General features: G+C 43.3%; 1 protein-coding gene across 5 annotated transcripts in view; it reads left to right on the top strand.

Annotated features, from left to right (window-relative positions):
* The first annotated feature begins 1,976 nt into the window (after nt 1-1,976).
* KIAA1217 (KIAA1217 ortholog) overlaps nt 1,977-25,742 on the top strand; it is an 820,709-nt gene continuing 796,943 nt past the window's right edge. For 2 of the 5 annotated variants that reach the window (XM_086334383.1, XM_086334410.1), the window contains exon 1: nt 1,977-2,625. The gene's annotated coding sequence lies outside the window, so the exon portion shown is untranslated. The remainder of the gene's footprint in view (nt 2,626-25,742) is intronic. The other 3 variants (XM_086334370.1, XM_086334368.1, XM_086334382.1) reach the window with 3 other exon arrangements.

Below are 25,742 nucleotides of genomic sequence, written 5' to 3'. Positions count from 1 at the left end.
TAGACATGGAGCACTTAGAAACAGAATTGTGACCCAACTTACAAGACTCATATGTACCAGCATAGCTGCCACTTCACCGTCATGTTTTCAAACCTTTTTATTTTTTGGCCAATGACTTGCCTATTCCCACACTATTAATCTGAATTAACATTATTAAGAACAGTGATTCCTGCTGAGGAATTGCTGTTTCTGAAACATGCATCACTAGGACTTCGTTATGTAATTCCTTCATGATGACAGGGTGTTTTTAAATTTATATATTAAAAAATAGGTCGGTTGCAAGAGGGCCTGGAGGCTGGTACCCAGTGTCCTCTGAAATTCCCTTGTTCTCTGTTCTAATTAGGAACATGCTGTATCTTTACTAATTTTAAGTATTCTATTTATTTGTTAACTCCAACCCCTAGTTAAGGATATCCATGACATTGCCTAATTAGCTAGAATTCTCTTTTTCAAATGTGGGGATTCCTAAGATTATTAAACGTAAGACAGTAGACCAAGATTCCACACTTGCTTCTATTTTGTTCAGCTTTCTCGGAGATTGAAGATGGCCGTGAAACTTTCTGCTCCTTCTGGATCATATTTTGAGTAACTTTGAGAAGTTGAAGTTAAAAGCGTGTTTGTGGACAGGGGGTCGTTTCCCTCCCATTCTGTTTCTTTCCTGCTTCCTACCGTCACCTTTTCCATTTTAAGCAAGTATTTTCACGAAGGAGGCATCTCGGCGATCAGTGTTCTGGATTCAGGAAAGATGACACTTGCATTTAAAAAGCACTGCCACTCGACCGGGGCAAAATTGCTGGTTGCTTGCTTGGTCACTGCAGTGCGTGTCTGACGCCTCGCTGCTGACAGCGGATCCAGCCTGGGCAGGAGGCGCTCCTGCACATTTTGCTCAGACCCCGAGGCTGCGGCCGTCCCGGAGCTGGGCACAGCCGCAGGGTACAGAGCGCCGCGGGCGCACGGAGCCGCGCACTCTGCCCCACTGACGGCGGGGTCGCTGCAGAGGGACAAACCTTTAGCCATTCTAGAACCTCTTAAGACCCTTCATTTGACGCCTCCGCAGAAAGTCACTTCCCAGTTGGGTCCCCAGCACAACTTAAGAGAACTAGCCAAGTTAGGTGACGACTCAGGCCTCCTACGAGAATAAGTTCCTGGTGGGTGGCGGAGACGCACTACGCTGGTCGACGATCTCCAGGGACTTGGCGCGGAGTTCTAACCACCACGGCCTCAGACCCAACGACATGGTATGGGGCATCTGGAGCCCGGCTTTGGCCTCTTTTCTCTGGTTCCGGGAGTATTTACCCAGCTTCTGTGGAAAACTCCCCCAGGGTCGCGCGAGGCGGGGAATGATGTGTGGAAGGCCCTGCCCCTTTGATCTCTTTTCATCAACTTCTCAGTGCGCAGCGGCGGCGGGCTGGAGGTGAGCTCGGAGCAGGCCAGAGCCGCCCTTGGCGCACCCAAGAGGGCTCCTTCCTGGGACCTGCGGCGGCCGTGGAGGCCCGGAGGACTCTCATAGCTCCTCATCCCGCCTCCTTCCTACAGGAGTGTGAAAATCAGCCCGCCCGCTCGGTCCACTCCCCTCTTCCTTCTGTACCTCTAGTGCAGCTTTTTAAAGGCGTCTCGTGCTTCCTCCAACTTTGGGGGAAGATAGTGCCCAACTCCAAGGGCACTCCCAACTCCTGCTTTTCCAACCCTCCTATCACATTAATCCAGCCTCTTTGGTCGCATCCAAACTCGGTGTGCGTAGTATCGCCGCCCAACTTGGAACCGAGCGCCCCCGGCTGTTCACGGCCACCCCTCGGCTCCTGTTTGCAAGGAGCTCGGTTTCTGGCTCGTCGCAGGATCCAACTGAGGTTCCGACTAGTCACCGGGCTGGCGAGGCCCACGCGCGCGTGCACACACACGCGCTCACAGTCCCGCTCACACTCCCGCGTCCTCGCTCCCCGCACCCCACCCTCCGCGCGGCTCCTCCGCCGTGTGGGGGGGGTGGGGTGACGTCAGGACTGCAGTCCCGAGGAGAGCGGCTGGAGAGGGCCGCGCGCTCCTCGCCCAGCTGGGAAGCTGGAGGCGCACTGGGGCGACCGCGGCTGCCGCGCTCCTCCCTCTCCTCTGCACCCCCTGTGGCGCTGCCAGCCCGCGGGGCAGCCTCGCGAGCCGCCAGGTGGATTGAAAGTCGTTTCCTGGGAAGGACGGTGAGGGTGCTGCAGACCTGGCAGGCACTGAAACTGCAACTCGGACAGAAACGACCCAGCGGAGGAGCTGGGCGCGGGGCCCCGTGCGCAACATCCCTGGGCGACTGGGGGCGGTCGCCGCCCAGCGCGGCGGCCCTACCTCGGCCCCGGGACTCGGGCCCCGGGCGCGCTCGTCCGGTAGAGACCTCCCAGCCCTACGCATTTCGCGGCGGCTCTGGTGCGGGGAATGCGAGCGCGCCAGCTCCAGGTCACCGCCGTGGAGCAGCCGCCTGTAGGAAAGCGAGGAGAGGCGAGGGGGCGGCAGCCTCTGCCCGAAGTAAGTGCAGCAGAAGTTTGCATCGGCTTCCCCGTCGCTCCCCTGGAGTGAGTGGGAGGCTTATCTCCTGCCCTCGTTCTCTGAGGATAGCAGACTTGCCGGCGACCCTCGCCCGGAGAGAAGGTGAGCGTCACGGGAGGGTCGAGGACGCGGGGGGCCAAGGCAGAGTGGGATCCCGATGGAGCCAGGGGAGGAGATCCTCCACCTGCGGGGAGGAACGCGCAAGGTACAGGCCGTGGGGGTCTCGGAAAGGGAGGGGTTTGGGGAGAGAAGGTGGAGGTTGGTTGTCACACCTACTCTGGTGACCTTGGCGCGCCATCCTGGAGTGGCGAGCCAGGAGGGTCTCAGAGGTTGGAAACGGGTTAGTCTAGGAAACGGCGTGGCTTCTCATTCGGGGCTGCCTGGGGTGGAGCATCACTGCTGCTGCCGGACCCTGGAAGACCCGGGCAAGAGGAAACAGAAGAACCCGGCACCGGGCAGCGACGGTGAAGGGTGGGGATTCAGGGCAGTCCAGATCCAGGGGCTCGGAGTGGGAAGTTGGGGGGTCCTCTGAGGTGCTCCAGTCTCGACGGGTGAAACAGCGGTCCAGGAAGAGGGCGGGTGTGACGCTCCGGGACGCTACAGTTGCAGATGGGCGCCTTTGGAGCTTCAGTGGCTAATTCTTGTAATTGGGCGGCTTCTCCGAGGCCGAGAGCATCCGGTCTGCGCCGGTCCCCCGGACCCTCCGGCTCCCCGTCTCGGCTGCCCTCCCCGCGCAGCCGCGGGTCCCCGCAGTCGTCAGGCTGTTCCCCGCGGCGGGTAGGGCGGAGGAGACCCGGTGAACTCAACAGACCCTCGGCGCTTTGCTCACTTGTTTCCGGGGCCCGTTCAGCTCTTTTTAGTTATCATCCTCTCTAACCCGCCTCCGGAAGGAGCTTTTATTCTTTATCAATTGACCAAACTTCGAACCTGGAGAAAAGTTCATAGAAGCTGCGCTCCTACCTGGAGCAGAGCCCCGCAGAGGGCAGGGGAAGGGTGGCGCGGGCAGCTCCCTCACCCTTTTCTCAACTGGAGACGGTTCTCAGGGAATTTTATATTAAATGAGATGCGATTATTCTAGGAAGTCAACGAAGCATCATTTTTCCAGAGTAGGACCGTCTGTGCTTAGGAAACCAGTATCCCACTCAGCTTCTGGTACCAAGGGTGCACTTTTCAAACCCAGGTCTCCCGCACTGTAGGCAGACGCTTTACCGTCTGAGCTACCAGGGAAGCCTTGTGGGTAAAGGGAGATTGTTAACTAAATTCCATTTTTTTGGGTGAGTTATTCATGATGCATAGTTATTACCTAATTTCATTTACTCAGATCTATTCATTCAAAACAATTTATGAGGCCCAGTATGTGCCAGGCAGTGTGTTAGATGCTGGGATGATAGAAATGACTGATGTGTGGTCCCAGTGTTCAGGGAGCTTATAGTCTGTAAGATATGTGGTCTGGAAAGAAGGTGGAAAAAATACATGCCCTGCAGCAAAGGGCAGGTAATACCTGTTTTTTAGGAAGATGACTCACTTCCAACTCTTTAACTAAGGGGTCCAGCATCTGCTAGATTTCATCTTCCCTGAAATCAGGGATATTATTATTCATCTTTAATGGCCAGAAGACAATCTTGTGCCAGGCACATAGTAGGTCAACAATAAGTTCAGTTAAATGGATGGATGAATGAGTGAATTATTCTTGGTGAAAATATTAGAGGAAGGTATCATGCTGTATTGGGGAAGCATGTGAAGAAGAAAAAGTGAATTGGAAAGAGAAGGAATAAATGGAGCTCTAGAGGGCAAGAAAGAAAAGAGGCTAGGGTTTGTAAACATTTGAAAATTATGTAACAGCAGAGCTTGTTTCCCATTTTCACACAGTGGAAATCAGTAAAGTTCTTTATCTATGAAATACACACATCTATTTGCGTATTTACATTTTAACTTTTTTTTTTTTTTTTTTAACAGCAGGTTCTCTGTTACTTTCCCATGTTGCTGGTGGTGGTGGTTTAGTTAAATGAGTCTGACTCTTGTGATGCCATGGACCATAGTCTGCCAGGCTCCTCTGTCCATGGGATTTCCCAGACAGGAATACTGGAATAGGTTGCTATTTCTTTTTCCTGGGGATCTTCCCCACCCAGGGATCCAACCTGCTTCTCCTGCATTGCAGCCAGATTCTTTACCAGAGAGTCACCAAGGAAGCCCTCATTTACCATGTGGAGGTCATCATGCCATGCTCATGTGAATATGTTGATAATGTGTTGATTCAGATGTGTCTAGGTTAGTGGAACAGGTTGGTGAAAAAATTCTTTAGAATTACGGAAATCATGCATTCAGATATCTCATATTTTGCTACTTCATGTGCACATTTCTACTCCTATGCTTTAACCATATTTAATTTAAACATGATTAAAATATTTATACATAGATTCTGCCAATGAAGATTAAACATATATATATGCAAGACTGTTCTTGGTTTAATTATCTGAACCAAGGTTACCGTTGGACACTGGTAGAAGGTGGTAAGTCACTCAGGTTCCAGAATGAATGATACTTTTTCCCCCATAGTTTAATTTTATTATATTTACTAGGCCCATATATTTTTCTTACTTGTACAACAGAACTGCTTTTTAAAAAATTAGTATTCATTAATGGTAATAATAATTCAGTGATCTGAGTCATGAGTTTATGAGAAATAATTTTGGATTTAGAACCTTCTTAGTGACATGTGATTTGGAGCCATCCTAGAAATTTTGTAAACCTCATTTTTTTCTACTTACAAAATGAGATAATTTTACTTGAATGATTTAATTAGACATTTAAAACAATATGTCAGTATACATTACTATTTTATTTGGGACATTGTTTTCTCTAGTCAATGCCATTAATTTAGTGGCATTTGTAATTTGTAATTAACAGAAAAAAATCCATATTTTCCATTAATGGGTATTTTGTAGGTGTTTTAGGACATTAATGGAGTTCTAGAAAAAGTACTGTGATTGTGGACAATGCCTGGTGATTAAAACAATGTTTTAGAAGTAAATGTAAATAAATACTTTAAATAGTAGCTAAAATTTGAAATTCTTTAACCAGACCCTGTAGTGTTTCGTTTGTTGTGGTTTTTTCATTTGGATTATTACCATAATCACGCTGTTGGATTGAATGACCATTTGAAGGAATCTTGCAGGTGTACAAGCAGTACATTCTAGAGGGCAGAATCTTTATTTTAGAAATGTAGTTAGAGTGCAGAAATGCTGAGATATTAGGAATGTGGGGTCATAGTTACTGAGCTTGAAAATGATCTAGCACAGTTTTTGGAGATGAGAAAATGAAGGTCTAAAAAGATGAAGGGTATAAATTTCCCAGGATAACATTCGGACATACAGAAGATTCTCACGTATTGTCCATTCCAGGGGCAACTTAAAAGGTCTGCTATCCTTGGATGCCCTCTTTCTTCATTAGCTATATGTATACATATATACCCTCCCTCGTGGACCTTCCTCCCACCCCACCCCCATCCTATCCATCTTGGTCACCACAAATCACCTAGCTGTGCTCCCTGTGCTAAACAGCGGGTTGGAGGAAGATAACTTGTGTTTATGTTACAACCCTGTCTCTCCCTAGCTACATAGGCAAGTTGCTTTTTATTTTTTAGTAGGTTTTTGTTTTGTTTATAGGTAATTACCATATATGGGGATAGATGTAGTTGCACAATTGTTTATTTCTCCTCTGTATTGTAAGTTTTATAAGGAAAAGAACTGAGTATTTCTTGCTCACTGTATGTCTGAGACTTAGCACCTGTTGGGCACACAATGGATATCTAATAAACATTTGTTGAATAAAAGAATGAATGAGTGAGTATAAAATAATGATTGAGTAAAGGACACATCTCTTAGGTAGAACTGGAATCCTTAGTATGAGAGCCATAACCTTATAAAGATTCTCTGTCTAAAATACTGTTCCCTTTGCCAGCATCCCTTTCTGGATAGATGAGCTCCTGATGCACCCCTTCCCCAGACCTGCTTCTCCCATTTACTCCTCTCAGAAAGGGGTAGCTCCATTTTTCTGGTTACTGGGGTCGGAAACCTTGGGAGTTATCCTTCATGCTTCTTCACAGCCAGCATGGAATTCATTTACAAGTCCTGCAGCTGTGCCTTCCTGATGCATTGACATTTTGAATCTGACCAGTTCTCACCATCTCCCTTGCTACCAGCCTGGACTGAGCCTCCAGTATTTCCCAGCTGGTTTACTGCAGTGGCCTTCTAACTTCTCTCTAGGCTTCCATCTTGGACCCACCCCACAGTCCAGGTTCAGCATCCAGCCAGAGCCATACTATGAGCACATGAGGCTCTTCATATGACTCCTCTGCTTACATTTTCCAGTGTCTTCCTGTCTCTTCTCAGAGAAAAAGAAAAAGCCCTTCCAGTACATCAGATGAATAAGGCTCTACACTGTCTCACCACTTGTAACTCTCTGGCTTCTTATACTCCCCCGACCACCCATAATTGTGCTTCCACTGCACTGACCCCCTTTCTGTTCCTACAACATATCACATTGGCTCTCTCCTAAGCAGTTTTGAACTAAGCAGTTTGAACCTTTTTCTGGAATGCTCTTTCCCAGACACCTGCTTGACTCACTTCTTCACTCCCTCTTTTCTCAAATTCCCCTTCTCAGTGAAGCCTCTCTTGGCTACCCTGTTGAAGATGACACTCCTCTAGATTTTTATCCCCGCCTTTCCTACACTAATATCCTTTTAGCCTTTGTGACTATTATGACCATAAATTCTGTCTCTATCTTGTGTCTCTCCCATTCGAAGGCAAGCTCCATGAAGGTAGAGATTTTACCTTCTTTGTTCACGTCTGTATTTCTAGTGCCTAGAACAACATGTGGCACGTAGTAGGTATTCAGTAAATACCTGTCGAATAAGTACATGGAGATGAAATAGTGTCTGTTTCAACCTAAATAGGGTCCTATTAAAATTAAATGAAAATGCATGTGGAGTGACCATCACAGCAGCACACAGTATGTGCTTAGTCAGTATCAGACACAGTTATTATGGTGTCTTCTCTGGTCTCCTGGACTTCTTGTCCCTCCTTTGACCAGGACTGTGATCAGAGGCCCTGCTGTCCCAGGATTCTTAGCTGTTATTTTTGGAAATGACTTTAAAGAAGCCCCAACGGTTGTTTATATGTGCTGCTGGAAATAATTAGGAAATAAATACAGTTAACTCTCTAAGATACAGTGTAATTCTTTTCATAAAATACCTCTGGCCTGGGGCTTCTGGAAGGTGGCTGCTGTAAGTTTCATCTTCAGGGTGAGAGCATCGAAGACTGTCCTGATCTCTGGGTGGGCCCTCCTGTAGTGGAATGGGGGTCTTCTTCCCCTCTTGGGTCACACTGCAGTTCTTAGATGGCAGTGGTAGTGGAAGGCTGGGGAGAGTGATATCCTGGGGGCGGGGGTAAAAGTGGAGATCAGAGCTAAGCTGGGCAACAGAACTGTTTCTGGAACGTTATTTCTTAATTGAGTCATCTAATCAAGTCAAGACTGAGAGCAGAAACATGAGAAGGGACAGAGAGAAACTATATGGGTCACTAGTTGGCCACCCAGGTTGGGTTTTAACTACTTTTCCTGTCTCTTAATGCTGGGTTTACTTCTTGCTTGACTTAACATGTCTATTCTCATTGGTTGCCTCCTGGTCCAATGGATTCTAGCTGAGGAGGAGTTATAAGGCCATATCAATTAACCAATGATGTACTACATTAAGAAAATCATAATTAATTTAAGTGGAGCCTTGTATAGCTATCTCCAGGGCTTAGACTAGCCTATGTGGTAAACACTATTCCTTAATTCTAAAAATCCAGCTTAAGAATAGGCTGTACCTGTTTAAATGCACAGTTGGCTGAGCTGTTAGGATGTTTTTTATGGTTCTACCAGGATGTTGTGAGCAGATATTGTGCTTATGTGTTAAATTTGGGTACATTGTTGCGTTTCTATAAAATTACATACTAAACCCTGCTGCTGCTGCTGCTAACTCACTTCAGTCATGTCTGACTCTGTGTGACCCCATAGATGGCAGCCCACCAGGCTCCCCCATCCCTGGGATTCTCCAGGCAAGAACACTGGAGTGGGTTGCCATTTCCTTCTCCAATGCATGAAAGTGAACCCTACAGCTCGTAATTCCTGCTAGCTCAGAGCAGTCACACTTTATGAGTTTACTCAACGGATAGTATTTGCAATCCTGAGTGTTCATAATGGAAAAAATGCTATGTTGTGCCCAGTTTTGCTCTAGAAATAGAAGGAGAGTTTTGGGTTTAGTACTTGTAGGTTACCAGATCTGTTCTTAGCATGCTCTGTGACCATGTCCAATTTGCATTATTTTAGAGTAGCTTTTCTGGAGCCGGGAAAAGTTACCAAAGCAGCAAAAATGGGGCCAACAACCTTGAAATATAGCCATTAGAAATCTGTTTTCTTATAACTGTAAGAGATGCAGCCGGAGCAACTTTTCAACAGAAACTGTGTGTGTGTGTATATATATGTGTTGTGTGTAGGGGGAGATAACAGACTCTAGGATAGAGGCCCAAACTATCCCAGCACTGTAAAGGAAGAGGGGGTGACTTAGCTTTCCAAACAACTGTCTACACAGTTTTTTGTGTTCTTTTTTTTTTAGTGACTGGTTTACAAACACACTTTGTTCTAAATGTTTTTAATAAGTAGGTTGTTTGGAAACTTCTTACTCCTAGAAACAATGTTACATGTGGAATTTAGGTTCCCAGCTGCCTTGGGAGAAATCTGTTTAATTCATTGCTGAGCATTAAAAAATGATACTGTAGGTTTCTTCTTCATATGAGAAAATCAGTATTAATTTCTAATTAATAAAATTCTAATTTCCATTTTGTTATAACCAAAAGATCTAGGCTGGCACTTTTGTAAGTAATCTCTCCCTTGACTCTTACTGGTATATTCAGCAGACCAAGAGATTATATTACATATCATGTATAGTATATATCTGTAATATAGAAAATAAGTAAGTAGACATATCCTTCTTTTAAATATACAGATAATATTGGATCTCCTGCATTTACAAACTTTTAAAAATCAATTTATAAAATCATGTTACCTTAATAAAACATAAATAAATAAAAAACATAACCAATGTTAACTACATAGATATCCTTGAGAGTTCATGGTTCATATATTACTGAAGTCTGGCTTGGAGAATTTTGAGCATTACTTTACCAGCGTGTGAGATGAGTGCAATTATGCGATAGTTTGAGCATTCTTTGGCATTGCCTGTCTTTGGGATTGGAATGAAAACTGACCTTTTCCAGTCCTGTGATCTCTCACTTGGAGAAGGCAATGGCACCCCACTCCAGTACTCTTGCCTGGAAAATCCCATGGACAGAGGAGCCTGGTAGGCTGCGGTCCATGGGGTCACTAGGAGTCGGACACGACTGAGCGACTTCCCTTGCATTGGAGAAGGAAATGGCAACCCACTCCACTGTTCTTGCCTGGAGAATCCCAGGGATGGGGGAGCCGGATGGGCTGCCATCTATGGGGTCGCACAGAGTCGGACACGACTGAAGTGACTTAGCAGCAGCGGCAGCAGATCTCTCACTGCTGAGTTTTCCAAATTTGCAGACACATTGAGTGCAGCACTTTCACAGCATCATCTTCAGGATTTGAAATAGCTCTACTGGAATTCCATTACCTCCACTAGCTTTGTTCGTAAATGATACTTCCTAAGGCCCACTTGACTTCACATTCCAGGATGTCTGGCTCTAGGTAAGTGATCACACCATCATGGTTATCTGGGTCATGAAGATCTTTTTTGTATAGTTCTTCTGTATATTCTGGCCACCTCTTCTTAATATCTTCTGCTTCTGTTAGGTCCATACCATTTCTGTCCTTTATTGAGCCCATCTTTGCATGAAATATTCCCTTGGTATCTCTAATTTTCTTGAAGAGATCTCTAGTCTTTCCCATTCTGTTGTTTTCCTCTATTTCTTTGCATTGATTGCTGAGGAAGGCTTTTATCTCTCCTTGCTATTCTTTGGAACTCTGCATTCAAATGGGTATATCTTTCCTTTTCTCCTTTGCTTTTCACTTCTCTTCTTTTCACAGGTATTTGTAAGGCCTCCTCAGGCAGCCATTTTGCTTTTTTGCATTTCCTTTCTATGGGGATGGTCTTGATCCCTGTCTCCTGTATAATGTCATGAACCTCTATCCATAGTTCACCAGGAACTCTGTCTATCAGATCTAGTCCCTTAAATCTATTTCTCACTTCCACTGTATAATCATAAGGGATTTGATTTAGGTCATACCTGAATGGTCTAGTGGTTTTCCTCACTTTCTTCAATTTAAGTCTGAATTTGGCAATAAGTGGTTCATGATCTGAACCACAGTCAGCTCCTGGTCTTGTTTTTGCTGACTGTATAGAGCTTCTCCATCTTTGGCTGCAAAGAATATAATGAATCTGATTTCAGTGTTGACCATCTGGTGATGTCCATGTGTAGAGTCTTCTCTTGTGTTGTTGGAAGAGGGTGTTCGCTATGACCAGTGTGTTCTCTTGGCAAAGCTCTATTAGCCTTTGCCCTGCTTCATTCCATACTCCCAGGCAAAATTTGCCTGTTACTCCAGGTATTTCTTGACTTCCTACTTTTGCATTCCAGTCCCCTATAATGAAAAGGAGGTCTTTTTTGGGTGTTAGTTCTAAAAGGTCTTGTAGGTCTTCATAGAACCTTTCAACTTCAGCTTCTTCAGTGTTACTGGTCAGGGGATAGACTTGGATTACCATGATATTGAATGGTTTACTGTCAACTTCCAGATGTTCAAGCTGGTTTTAGAAAAGGCAGAGGAACCAGAGATCAAATTGCCAACATTCGCTGGATCATCAAAAAAGCAAGAGAGTTCCAGAAAAACATCTATTTCTGCTTTCTTTACTATGCCAAAGCCATTGACTGTGTGGATCACAACAAACTGTGGAAAATTCTGAAAGAGATGGGAATACCAGACCACCTGACCTGCCTGTTGAGAAACCTGTATGCAGGTCAGGAAGCAAGAGTTAGAACTGGACATGGAACAACAGACTGGTTCCAAATAGGAAAAAGAGTACGTCAAGGCTATATACTGTTACCCTGCTTATTTAACGTATATGCAGAGTACATCATGAGAAATGCTGGGCTGGAAGAAGCACAAGCTGGAATCAAGATTGCTGGGAGAAATATCAATAGCCCAATATGCAGGTGACACCACTCTTATGGCAGAAAGTGAAGAACTAAAGAGCCTCTTGATTAAAGTGAAAGAGGAGAGAGAAAAAGTTGGCTTAAAGCTCAACATTCAGAAAATGAAGATCATGGCATTTGGTCCCATCACTACATGGCAAATAGATGGGGAAACAGTGGCTGACTTTATTTTTGGCTCCAAAATCACTGCAGATGGTGACTGCAACTATGAAATTAAAAAATGTTTACTCCTTGGAAGGAAAGATATGACCAACTTAGATAGCATATTAAAAAGCAGAGATATTACTTTGTCAACAAAGGTCCATCTAGTCAAGGCTATGGTTTTTCCAGTGGTCATGTATGGATATGAGAGTTGGACTGTGAAGAAAGCTGAGCGCCAAAGAATTGATGCTTTTGAATTGTGGTGTTGGAGAAGACTCTTGAGAGCCCCTTGGACTGCAAGGCGATCCAACCAGTCCATCCTAAAAGAAATAAGACCTGGGTGTTCATTGGAAGGACTGATGTTGAAGCTGAAACTTCAGTATTTTGGCCACCTAATGCGAAAAGCTGACTCATTGGAAAAGACCCTGATGTTGGGAAAGAGTGAAGGCATGAGGAGAAGGGGATGACAGAGGATGCGATGGTTAGATGGCATCACCAACTCAATGGACATGAGTTTGGGTGAACTCCAGGAGTTGGTGATGGACAGGGAGGCCTGGCATGCTGCAGTTCATGGGGTTGCAAGGAGTCAGACACGACTGAGCGGCTGAACTGAACTCACTGATCCTTGAGAGTTAAGTCTCGTACAAGGCAAATCTTAGAGTGTTGCTCTGTCCACCCATCAGTGCCATTCATGGCTTTGGGAGGAATAAGAAGCTCTCTAGCCACCTGCCCTGAGGCCTCTGCTGTGGCCACATCTGCACAGAAGGGTGCTCTGAAAGCTAGAAACTCACTGAGAGTTCTGATCCCACATTTCTCAAGTGTATCTGTGTCCTTTGCTCATCAGATCCCTGAGATTGGATGCTGGCATCTGATACCCCTTATGTAGAGGTCACAAAACAATGATCCTTTTCCTTCTGCTTTGTCCTCCTGTCCTTCCTACAGTCTTCACCCTTTCTCCTTCCTTTTGGCCTCATTTCCCGTTAAACCCCAGCATTCAGATCCCTCAAATGCCTTTACACAAAATGTGACCCGCCCTCCCTCTAGTGGTGATCAGGAAATCTCTTCTGTTACCTTTTCCCCCAACATTATTGAGATATAATTGCCATATAAAATTGATTCATTTAAGGTATACAATGTGTTGATTTGATACACTTATATGTTGAAAAATGATTACCACTATGCTGCTACTGCTAAGTCACTTCAGTCATATCCGACTCTGTGCAACCCCATAGACGGCAGCCCACCAGGCTCCCCCATCCCTGGGATTCTCCAGGCAAGAACACTGGAGTGGGTTGCCATTTCCTTCTCCAATGCATGAAAGTGAAAAGTGAAAGTGAAGTCGCTCAGTCATGTCTGACTTTTAGCGACCCCATGGACTTCAGCCCACCAGGCTCCTCCATCCATGGGATTTTCCAGGCAAGAGTACTGGAGTGGGGTGCCATTGCCTTCTCTGGATTATCACTATAGCATTAGTTAATACCTCTATCACATCATATAATTGTCTTTTTTTCTTTCCTTTTATTTTTTTAGTGGTGAGAACATTTAAGCTCTACTCTATTGCCAATCCATTGATACACATATATTGAAAAATGATCAGCACCATATGATTAGCTAATGCCTCCATCCTGTGTTGTATTTGCCTTTTGTGTGTGTGTGTGTGGTGAGAACATTTAAGTTCTACTCTCTTGGCAATCCATGACCTTGGTTAATATCAGGAGCTTGTTTTCCCTAAAGTCCTGGCAGTGGGCTAGCTCTTCCCCTCACAACCATCTCCAGAGACCTGGGAGTGGAGACTGTCCTGGTCACTCGTGCAGAGAATGGGTGTCCCAGCACAGGAGGGAGAGGGAGAAGGGGGATAAGAGACAGTCACTGTGAGAGTCTGTGGTTTCTTTTCTTTGGAGGACCTTGTGCATTGCCCTGAGAACTTCCCTATCCAGTTCTAGCTTAGTTCCATGGGGTCCCAACTATGCATTCCCTATAGACACAAAAACAAATTCAAAGCTTCTTTGATACACTCTGGTTTCTGAAAAGTAGGACTTCCCAGGTGGTTCTAGTGGTAAAGTAGTCACCTGTCAATGTAGGAGACACAAGAAATTGGGGTTTGATCCTGGGGTTGGGAAGATCCCCTAGAGTGGGAAATGGGAACCTGCTCCAGTATTCTTACCTGAAAAAGAGTTGAACATGACTGAGCATAGCATGAAGGAAAGTGAAAGGAAGGAAAGGAAAAAAAAACCACCAACAGAGGTGAGATTTTCAGAAGGTTTCATTTAGAGGTGAGTTGGATCCCTGGGGGAACAAAAAAGCTCTGATTTGTTGCATTTGTTGATTTCTGTGTTGTAAATATTTCTACCATAGCTGATTTCAGCATGATGTCAACTGGCTCCCAAAACTCTTCGAAATTTAACAATTAATTCTCATGAATCTGTACAAAAATACCCTCCTTATTCTACTCTTCATGTGGCAAGCAATAAGGTAAGAGGAAAGATACAAGTTTTCCTCTTGTTCTTTCTCCTAGCCACACCCTTGCCTTTTTAACTCTGTGAATAGTAGGGCGCGAAATGTATAGATCCTAGAGTCAGCAAATTTGTTTTATAAAGGCCCAGATACTAAATTAATATATTAGACTTTGCAGTCCACATTTGATTTTTGTCACATATTCTTCTTTTTTTATTTTCAAACAACTGTTCCTAGTTTTTTTCAAAGAATTATTCCTAACTAATGGGCAGTACAAAAAATAAAACATAGGCTGTTGGTTGGATAGGGCCTCTGGGTCTGTTGACCCCTGGAATAGATGATCAGATGATTAGAAATTTAAACTTCAGAAATTTGAAATTTATAATTTAAAATTTCTATATATACATAAATTGTGTGATACAAATTATATATACATATATATGTATGTGTGTGTTCAGTTCAGTTCAGTTCAGTTCAGTCGCTCAGTCATATCCAACTCTTTGTGAGCCCATGAATCCCAGCACGCCAGGCCTCCCTGTCCATCACCAACTCCTGGTGTTCACCCAACTCCTGAAGTTCACCCAAACTCATGTCCATCGAGTCGGTGATGCCATCCAGCCATCTCATCCTCTGTCATCCCCTTCTCCTGCCCCCAATACCTCCGAGCATCAGAGTCTTTTCCAATGAGTCAGCTCTTCACATGAGGTGGCCAAAGTATTGGAGTTTCAGCTTCAGCATCAGTCTCTCCAATGAACACCCAGGACTGATCTCCGTTAAGATGGACTGGTTGGATCTCCTTGCAGTCCAAGGGACTCTCAAGAGTCTTCTCCAACACCACAGTTCAAAAGCATCAATTCTTTGGCACTCAGCTTTCTTCACAGTCCAACTCTCACATCCATACCTGACCAATGGAAAAACCATAGCCTTGACTAGACGGACCTTTGTTGGCAAAGTAATGTCTCTGCTTTTGAATATGCTATCTAGGTTGGTCATAACTTTCCTGTGTATATATATATGTATAAATGGGCTTCCCTGGTGGCTCAGATGGTAAAGAATCCGCCTGCAATGTGGGAGACCTGGATTCAACCCTTAGGTTGGGAGGATCCCCTGGAGGAGGTCATGGAACCCACTCCAGTACTCTTGCCTGGAAAATCCCTATGGACAGAGGAGCCTGGTGGGCTACAGTCCATGGGGCCACAATGAGTCAGACACGATTGAGTGACTAAGCACATTTTATATATGTGTGTATATATATATATATATATATATATATATATTTCAAAGGTAAAGCCCAGACTGAGTGAGGTTATCCTGAGCATCTCACCATAGGACCCAAGCTTTGGTCTCTGTTAGAAGAATAAGACCTCTCAGGGTTGGGGGTGGAGGAGGTGGGGACACCAAGGATGATCTCAGTGGTTACTAAGGAGAAACCTGATCTTAGGGCATCCTTTTCTTCCCTTCTTTCTTTTATAAAAAAGTTTTATTGAGATATAATTTATGTATTATAAAATACATCCATTTAAAGTACGCAGTTCAATTTTTTTTTAGTGTATTCATAGGATTGTGCAACAATTGCCACATTCTAATTTTAGAACATTTCAATCTCCTCTAAAATATATTCCCATACCATTACCAGTCAATAACCGTTCCCTCTGTACCTTCCAGCCCTTGGAAGCCACCAAGCTACTTTCTGTCTCTATGGATTTGCTTGTTCTGGACATTTCATATAAATGCAATGTTTGTCCTTTGTGAGTGGCTCCTCTCCTTTAGAACAATGTTTTCAAGGTTCATCCACATTACAGCGTGTATCAGTACTTTGTTTCTTTTTACTGTCAAGTAATAATGTCTTGTATGGATATACCACGTTTTGTTTACCCATTCATCAGTTGATAGATATCTGGGTTGTTTCTCATTTTTGGCTAATATGAGTAATACTGTTATGGAAAGTCATGTATACCTCTGTATATGAATTTATGTTTTCATTTCTCTTAGGTAGATATCTAGGAGTGGCATTATCATGTGATATGATAACTCTTATGTTTAGCATTTTGCAGAACTGCCACACTGGTTTTCAGAGGGGCTGCATCATTTTACATTCCCACCAGCATCATTTTACATTCCCACCAGCAGTATACAAGGGCTGTATATTCTCCACATTCTTACCAACACTTGTCTCTTTTTTTGATTATAGTCATTTTAATGATGTGAAGTGGTATCTTCTCATCATCGTTTCGATTTACATTTCCTTATTGACTAATGACGGCGAAGGCAATGGCACCCCACTGCAGTACTCTTGCCTGGAAAATCCCATGGACGGAGGAGCCTGGTAGGCAGCAGTCCACGGGGTCGCTAAGAGTCGGACACGACTGAGCGACTTCACTTTCACTTTTCACTTTCACGCATTAGAGAAGGAAATGGCAACCCATTCCAGTGTTCTTGCCTGGAGAATCCCAGGAACAGGGGAGCCTGGTGGGCTGCCGTCTATGGGGTCGCACAGAGTCAGACACGACTGAAATGACTTAGCATAGCATAGCATTGACTAATGATGTTGGGCATCTTTTCATGTGCTTATTGGGCATTTATATATCCTCTTCGGAAAAATACATGTCTGCAAATATATTGTCCATTTTTATTTTTGTTTGTTTTCTTACTATATATATTTTATTGAAATATAGTTGAGTTACAGTGTTTCAGGTGCAGAGCAAGGTGACTTAGTTATACATATATGCATAGATTATTTTTCAGATTATTTTCCATTACAGGTTATTATAAGATATTGGATACCATGGAGAACTATTAAATGGAGTTCTTTGTCTTTTTATTATTGGTTCATAAGTTGTCTAAATACAAGCCCCTTGTCAGATAGATGACTTAAAAATATTTTCTCCCCTTATTTGGGTTGTCTTTTCACTTTTCTGATGGTTTAGCTTGCAGCACAGAAGTTTTGATATTTCGAAGAAGCACAATTTATCTATTTTTTTCTTTTATCACTTATGTAACAAATTCAAGTTCATTAAGATTTATTCTTATGTTTTCTGCTAAGTATTTTGTAATTGTAGCTCGCTTAGTTTAGGTCTAATCCATTATGAGTTAATTTTTGTGTACAGTGTGAGGAAGCTGTCCAGTTTTATTCTTTTGCATGTGATTGTTCAGTTGTTCCAGCATCATTTGTTGGAAAGGGTTGACTTGTTTTGGCATGCTTGCTGACATTAATTGACTATAATGTGGGATTTATTTCTTGACTCTCAGTTTTACTCCGTTGATCTATCCTAATGTCTTTTCTCATGCCAGTAGCGCATAGTCTTGATTCTGTGACTTTGCACTAAGTCTTTAAATTAGAAGACTCCAGCTTGCTGAGTCCTCCAGCTTGCTTCTTATTTTTCAAGATTGTTTTGGATATCTGGCCCTCTCAAATTTCCGTATTAACTTTAAGATTTGTTTGTTAAATTCTGCTAAAAAAAAAAAAAAAAAAAGCCAGCTGGTATTTTGGTAAGGAATTGTTTTAAGTCTGTGGATCAGTTTGGAGAGTAATGCTATCTTAACAATATTAATGCTTCTGATATTCTTCTGATACATGAACATGGAATGGCTTTTTATTTACCGAGGTCTTCCTTTATATTTTCAATAATATTTTATAATTTTAAGAGTGTAAGTATTACATATTTTTAAAAAAAATTATTATTTAGCATTTCTTCCTTTCCTTCCTTCCTAAATGCTCTGTCTAGAACCTGCAGTACAAGGTCAAATTGAAGGGATGAGAGTGAGCATCCTTGTCTTGTCCTTGATCTTGGGGGGAAAGAATTCAGTCTTTCACCATCAAGTATAATGTTAGCTGTGAGTTTTATCAAAGGTGCCTTTTATCAGGTTGAGGAAGTTCCCATTTTCTTCTTGGTTGTTGAGTGTTTTTATCACAAAATGGTATTGGATTTTGTGAAACTCTTTTTCTATGTCTATTGTGCTATCACTCATTATTTCTGCTCTTTCCATTTTAGTTTTTTAATTTTATGAAACTCAAAAGTGGAGAAATGGAATAGAGTGTGGGTAGAAAAAAATGATTTTAGGCTGCTCATGGAGAGAAGGAATGGAGGAAGAGAGCAACAAGATGAAGTTTAACAGTAGAAAAAGAAGGATGGGGTTGGAAGGAACGTGACCACACTTTTGGTCCCTACCCCTAATTTTCTAGGTGGACACACAGACTTGGAAACACTGGGTGACTTCCTTCTCACATAGCCTGGAATGGCAGTGCCAGTACACAGGCAGACCTGCCCACTTCCCTTTTAGGGCTCTTTCCACTGGTCAGCACCATTCCTCAAGCTAAACTCTGAAGGATAAGGAGTAGTCAATCAGATTTAAAAAATGAGAGGGAGGAGGTTTCTGGTAGAGGATCTTGATATATAGAGGCCTTGGGGCAGGAGAGAGCCAGTATGGAGACTTCCAAGATGGTGGCTCTGGTTGGAGCCCTGAGTGAGAAGAAGGTGAAAACTGAGAGGGAACAGTTGGGTAAGGGCTTCATCATAGAGTCCTGTGGGCTGGTACTGAGTGTGGATTTATTCCAAGTACAATGTGGACAGTTTTAAGGCGGGAGGAGCAACTTGAAAAGATTTTATGTATTGTGAAGATGACTTGCTGCATTGTGGAGAGATTAAGTGTGGCCTGTGCTGAGGTGGAGAGTCCAGGTATGACCCTGCAGAAGGTGAGATGGGTGAGGAGAAGTGGGCAGACTAGAGATTTGGTTTGGAGTTAGAATCCACAGGACTTTAAAGCATTGCTAGGAATTCCAAGAGGAAGTTGGGTGTGTTTAGACTCAAGAAAGGGGGCTGTGTGGATCCCCTCCTAGGAAGCTGGGTTACTCTGGAAGCAGATGTATTAAGAAGTGCAAGGTTTTGGTTAAGGTGTTCCTGACTTGCTCTCTAGGTGTTTTGACCAGACGTTGCCTCACCCACCAGCAATGGGTGAAAATTTGTGGAGGAAAAGAAACTTCCTTCTACCTGAAATGCCCTTTCTTGTTTCCTGATGGACATTGTTGCTGTTGTTGCTCAGTTGTGTCTGACTCTTTGTGAACCCATGGACTGAAGCACGCCAGGCTTCCCTCTCTATCACCACCTCCCGGAGCTTGCTCAAACTCATGTCCATCGAGTCAGTGATGCCATCCAACCATCTCATCCTCTGTCGTCCCCTTCTCCTCCTGCCCCAAATCCCTCCCAGCATCAGAGTCTTTTCCAATGAGTCAACTCTTCGCATCAGATGGCCACAGTACTGGAGTTTCAGCTTCAGCATCAGTCCTTCCAGTGAATATTCAGGACTGATTGCCTTTAAGATTGACTGGTTAGATCTTCTTGCAGTCCAAGGCACTCTCAAGAGTCTTCTTCAACACCACAGTTCAAAAGCATCAATTCTTTGGTGCTCAGCTTTCTTTAAAGTCCAGCTCTCACATCCATACATGACTACTGGCAAAACCATAGCTTTGACTAGATGGACCTTTGTTGGCAAAGTAATGTCTCTGCTTTTTAATATACTGTCCAGGTTTGTCATAGCTTTTCTTCCAAGGAGCAAGCGTCTTTTAATTTCATGGCTGCAGTCACCATCTGCAGCGATTTTGGAGCCCAAGAAAATAAAGTCTGTCACTGTTTCCATTGTTTCTCCATCTATTTGCCATAAAGTGATGGGACTGTGCCATGATCTTAGTTTTTTGAATGTTGAGTTTTAAGCCAGCTTTTTCACTCTCCTCTTCACTTTCATCAAGAGGCTCTTCAGTTCCTCTTTGCTTTATATTTACATGTTCTTCAAAGCCGGTCTCAAATGTTACCTCTTTTGTGAAACTTTCAAGTTCTTTATTTCAGACACTGACATAGCATTTATTATGTCTCTCTAGCCTTTATTACTAGGTAACCCTTATTCTGCCTCAATTCTGTGTTGAGCACATGATGATAGGAAGCACAGAGAAGTTAAGTCACAAAGGGTTCCAGTGTCCCTGCTTGGCCACTGTGCTATGCTGCCTTTTGCTGGGAGCTCTCTAAACAGAATGCCTGACTCCTTCTCTTGCTTCCCATGACCTCTGTTGTAGCTCTTTTTATATTGTGCAAAGAGTGAAATGAATGTTTCTCTTCTCTGGCAAAGAGGGAGCATATTGAAGACAGGGACTGCATGTTGTTCATTTTCATATCTCTGGTGCTGGGTGCATGATAGATACAGAATAAGTGAGTGAAGGAAAGAACGAACATGAATGAATGAATGAATGACTGGCCAAGGGACTAAGAAAATGAACTGGTAGAAGTGGGATGGAGCTTTCTGTCACCTTATGCAGGCAGCACTTTTTCTAGGCCAGAGAGTCGGTGAAATGCATTATAATTCAGGCCAGTGAAATTTCTAGCTTTGCCATCGTATGATTTAAAAATTTCCATTAATCTTTCAATGTGTTCTAAGCAAATAATACTTTTCTGAGTTAAACAGATGATGAAGCTCCTGCACTGGCAGGTATTATGTTCTTTAAACACAGTTGCTTGGTTGTCACCAAGGACATTTCTGCATCTGATATTGATTTAAATATTCAATTATGAATGTGATGAAGACAGCTTTATTTATAGCTAATGAGGATTGTATTGGCTGAAGAAACCAGCTCTGAGAACAATATGGTGTATTCTTGTTAATCTGATGTGGGTAGACTAGCTTAATCGGCATTCACAAGGCTTTTTGTTCTGCGCTGATACAAAATTGAAAAATATTGGGTGCTTTGATTTTACTGTATTTTAGTGTCAAGTAGTGAGGGTATTTGTGAAAAATTCATTATGTTTTGCAGATGATTCAAGTCCTGTTGAACTTTTACTTAAATATATATTTACACAGCTATGCCTTGACTTTTAAACATTTGTTGTATAAGATTCAAATTGCAGAATATATCTAATACAAAATCCGTTACAGAAGAACCGTCAGGTCGTTCATCAGATGTCTGTGGAGTAGGTGTAATGAGTCTAGGGGGCTGGGTCACCATCCACTCTTCTTATTCTCAAAGGTTCTGATCAATAAAGCAAACCAACCAAGCAAGATTGCTAGCCAGATGGAGAATACAGTGATTTCGCTTGTCTATAGAATCTTCCGTGCAGAGTTTTGTGAAATCTGTGTTAAAATATATGCTTTAGGCTTATGCAAAGTGGAACTTTTACTCCTACTCTTTATCTAGGATTGGGCCCCACAAACTCAGGTATGCTTGCACAGGGAGAGAGGAACCAGACTCCAATACCCCCTGCTTGAATATGGATAAGGCTGGAGGCAGCTTCCAGAAAGTGTCATAAGCAGAATAATGGCCACCCTCCCCCAAACTGTCTGCATCCTAATTCCCCAAAATGGTGACTGTTTTTAATGTTGTGTTGCTTTAAGCCACTCCATCTGTGACATTTGTTATAGCAGCAGTAGGAAACAAATACAGAAGGTTTGGGGACCTGTTCAGATGTGTTTGCCAATAGGAAACAAGAAACAAAGAGCCCTCTGGGTCCCATCCCAGAAAATGAAAGATGAAGTAGGTCTATCTGCTAGTAAACCATTGTCCAGTTAGTGGCAAACGTCAGCAGACCAACCAACCATCCCTTCTCTTCTAGAAAAGAGTGAGTGAGGGAAAAGAGAAGCTGAGTAAGGAGTCTCAGTGGGGAGAAGTTTAATGCCAAGGATCAGAGACCTACATAGCCTTGGGGAGGTAAGAGAGACAAGCACAGGGTGACCAGCCTTAGGAACTCCAGAAGCAGGAGTCTCAGAAAGGCGCTATGTCTATAGGACATTCCTTGCTACTGCTATCTGCCTGATACCTGTGAGCCTGCCTGCAGCCACCATCAAAACAAAACAAACTTTCTGTACATTTCCTGAGTTATTATATAAACTGTGAAAGCCCCCTACCAAATGGAAGATGTTAACTACTTAATGACCATGAGCACACAGCACCCCAGGGCTCCTGGAGCCTAAGGACTGATAATGTTAACTTCTGTGATAATGCCCTATTCCCTCACCATCAGTCAGTCAGAGAATGGTGCATGAGCTGAGTACATACCCTTCAATCTCCTCCCTTTCCTGGCTTTTCAAAGTGCTTTACTGAAACCCTTTGGGGAGCTTGAGTTTTTTGGGCCATGAGCCACCCAGGCTTCTTGCATGGCCCTACAATTCCTTTCTCTGCTCAAAAACAAGCAAAAGGAAAACTCACTTCCAAATCTCACAGGAGGCCCTCTCACTGCTGAACTCTCAGAGGAACTCTGCAGGCAAGGGGGAAATGTAGTTTCAGGACCTTGCATGGGGTGAAGTATACAGGGTATCGGCAATGTCTGGCACAGAGGGTGAAGAGGAAACAGTGGCACAAATTTGCTTCTCACTAGTTTGACGGAAGAACATGGGAAGAGGAGCACACACGTTTTTCCCTATGACCCCTGGTCCCTTTGTTCTCTTGACCTTGGGATTGTAGCCTCCCTTATGGGCCCAGTCAGTGAACACACTGGCAGACTCTTTAAGAGACTGCATAGGTGTGCAGTGAAGTTGGTGCTCAAGAGATCAGAGATGGATGTGGAACTGAATATTAATGGATAAGTTTGAAATGATTGAGTTATTATTTAACTACAATTTACCAGATATCTATTTTGAACCACCATTATTTCAAGGACATTTTTCTTTGAAGCTTTTAACAAATAATCTAAGCCAAATTAATATTCATTGCAAATGTCAGAAACAGTTGAATTTTATTTTCATAGGGCCTTTGAACTTCTGTGTTTACTGAGAGAGATAAAATGTTATCATGCTGTGATTTCTACTTTTTAAAATTTGATAAAGTTGTGCTGGTAATTGTTATCTAATTATTAATAGTTATAAATACGATTTAATTAAATAATGCAGGAATAAACTCAGCATGCCTCATTTCTTATTGCTCTCAATCAAGAGTTTGCAGAAGATTTTCATGTTACCTGTTAGTTCAGTCTTTAATTACCTCTTGCTGCTGCTGCTGCTGCTAAGTTGCTTCAGTCGTGTCCGACTCTGTGCGACCCCAGAGACGGCAGCCCACCAGGCTCCCCCGTCCCTGGGATTCTCCAGGCAAGAATACTGGAGTGGGTTGCCATTTCCTTCTCCAGTGCGTGAAAGTGAAAAGTGAAAGTGAAGTCTCTCAGTCGTGTCCGACTCTTTGCGACCCCATGGACTGCAGTGCACCAGGCTCCTCCATCCATGGGATTTTCCAGGCAAGAGTACTGGAGTGGGGTGCCATTGCCTTCTCCGTAATTGCCTCTTAGGAGTACAAAATTGCTTCAGTTCTGCTAAAAGCAGAAAAGAGGTTGGAGTGGTTAGGGTGGCATGTGGTAGCCAGGTATTTGGGTCTGTGTGTAATCCCAGATTATGAAGGTGGAGAACAGCCAAAGTTAACAACAGGGGGTCAGTAGGTATCTCTGTAAATTGAGTGAAGAGGGAGTCAGAAAAAGCCAAAGTTTCTAACCATGAGCTAAGAGTTTGAAAAATAGTGAGAGAGGGATGTGTCATGGATTAATTGAGGCAGCATAGAAGTTGAGAGCAAGTTGCTAGAGCATCACTGAATGAGCAGTTTGAACAGCTTTGGGCTGTTCTAGTACCTGGGGAGACTTTTATTTTTGTTGGCTGCACCATGGGACATGTGGGAGCCTAGTTCCCCAACCAGGGATCAAACCTGCACCCCCTGCATTGAAAGTGCAGAGTCTTAACCACTGGACCACCAAGGAAGTCCCCTGAGGTGGCGTTTGTGAGCCCATCCAGGACACGTTCTGGTTCATAAACCTGTGTTCATTTGGCTCTTTGCCTCGAGGTTATCATGCTGAGTATTTCTCAGTTTCTAAGACCTCAAGGTCAATATCAAGAGCTGTTGGTTTCTGTTTATAGTCACTAATCATTTCAGCATTATTTTATCATTTGCAATTTTGTTTTTGTCCTTTTAACAGATTAGTCTGACTCCTGTCCAGGCAGATTACCATGGAACAGAATGTATGTTTAAATACTTGTTGTTGTTTTTCAGTTGCTAAGTCATGTCCAACTCTTTGCGACCCCATGAACTGCAGGTCTAAATACTGTTCTTCTGTAAAAATGCATCAGTTAGCAAGCATTTTAAAGTCCTCTGCATGTTTGCCAGCCTCATAGAAATGACAGTTTCAATTGTAGTGACCACTGTGCAGATCATATTTTCAGTTAATATTTTGCACTTATGTGGTCCTCTTGCTTTTTTTTTTTTTTCTCTTTTTCTTTTTTGGCTGGACTACCCAGCTTGCTGGGATCTTAGTTCCTGGACCAGGAACTAAGCCAGGGATTGACCAGGGATTGAGCCCGGACTCAGCAGTGAAAGCACTGAGTCTTACCCACTGGACCACTGGGGAAGTCCCTATACATTCCCATTTTTAAGGTTCTGTCTGATTTCTCTCTATCTAGTAATCTGTGTTGATTTGCATGGTGATATTATTATCATTGTTATTATTAGTAGTTATTCTTTCACAAGACACCCACTAGAACTCTTTAGTATTTCTCATAAAGTTTGGCTTTAATCCCCACTAGACTATGTGATATGTGATGTGATTCTGGAGTTGAAGACATTCTAAAAACTAGTCAATTTAGTTTACTCTATTCCTCAGCAAAATTAGTGCTTCATAGTCTCCTATTTCTGGGTACCTCTAGGCAATTTTCTTTGTATCCTTGACTTCAAACCCACTCTCAAATCTATTCAGCTCAGAACTCCCTTCTGGAGTTCAGCTTGGTGCTCTGTGTTGATCTCAAGGGGTGGGATGGGGTATGGGGTGGCAGGGAGGCTCAAGAGGGAGGGGATATATGTATTCTTATAGTTGATTCATGTTGTTCTACAGCAGAAACTAACACAACTTTGTAAAGCAATTATCCTTCAATTTAAAAGCTATCCTATGGAAAATCATTATAGAGAAGAATATTAAGAAAAGAATGTATATATATATGTGTGTAACAAAATCACTTTGCTGTACAACAGGAATTAAGAACACTGTAAATCAACTATACTTCAATAAAAAAAAAAAGAGGAATTCCTTCTGAATGCAGACTCACATCTATGCTGATTTTTAGGTACCTGGCCCTGCTGTTTCACGGGCTTCCCGTATGGTGCTAGTGGTAAGGAACCTCCTTACCAGTGCAGGAAACCTAAGAGATGGAGGTTCGATTCCTGGGTCAGGGAAAATCCCCTGGAGGACAGTATGGCAACCTATTCCAGTATTCTTGCCTGGAGAATCCCATGGACAGAGGAGCCTGGCAGCTACAGTCCATAGGATTGCAAAGAGTTGGACACAACTGAAGCGACTTAGCATAGCACAGCACAGCACCAGTTGTTTCATAGACATCTCACGCTTAATCGGAACAGTCAGAAATCATCACTTCTCCAGATCTGCTCCCCTT

Source organism: Bos grunniens, chromosome 13 (assembly GCF_055505025.1).
Source record: "Bos grunniens cultivar Pamir isolate PY7600 chromosome 13, Bosgru_T2T1.0, whole genome shotgun sequence".
Taxonomy (NCBI): domain Eukaryota; kingdom Metazoa; phylum Chordata; class Mammalia; order Artiodactyla; family Bovidae; genus Bos; species Bos grunniens.
This window is presented reverse-complemented; position numbering and strand designations above follow the sequence as displayed.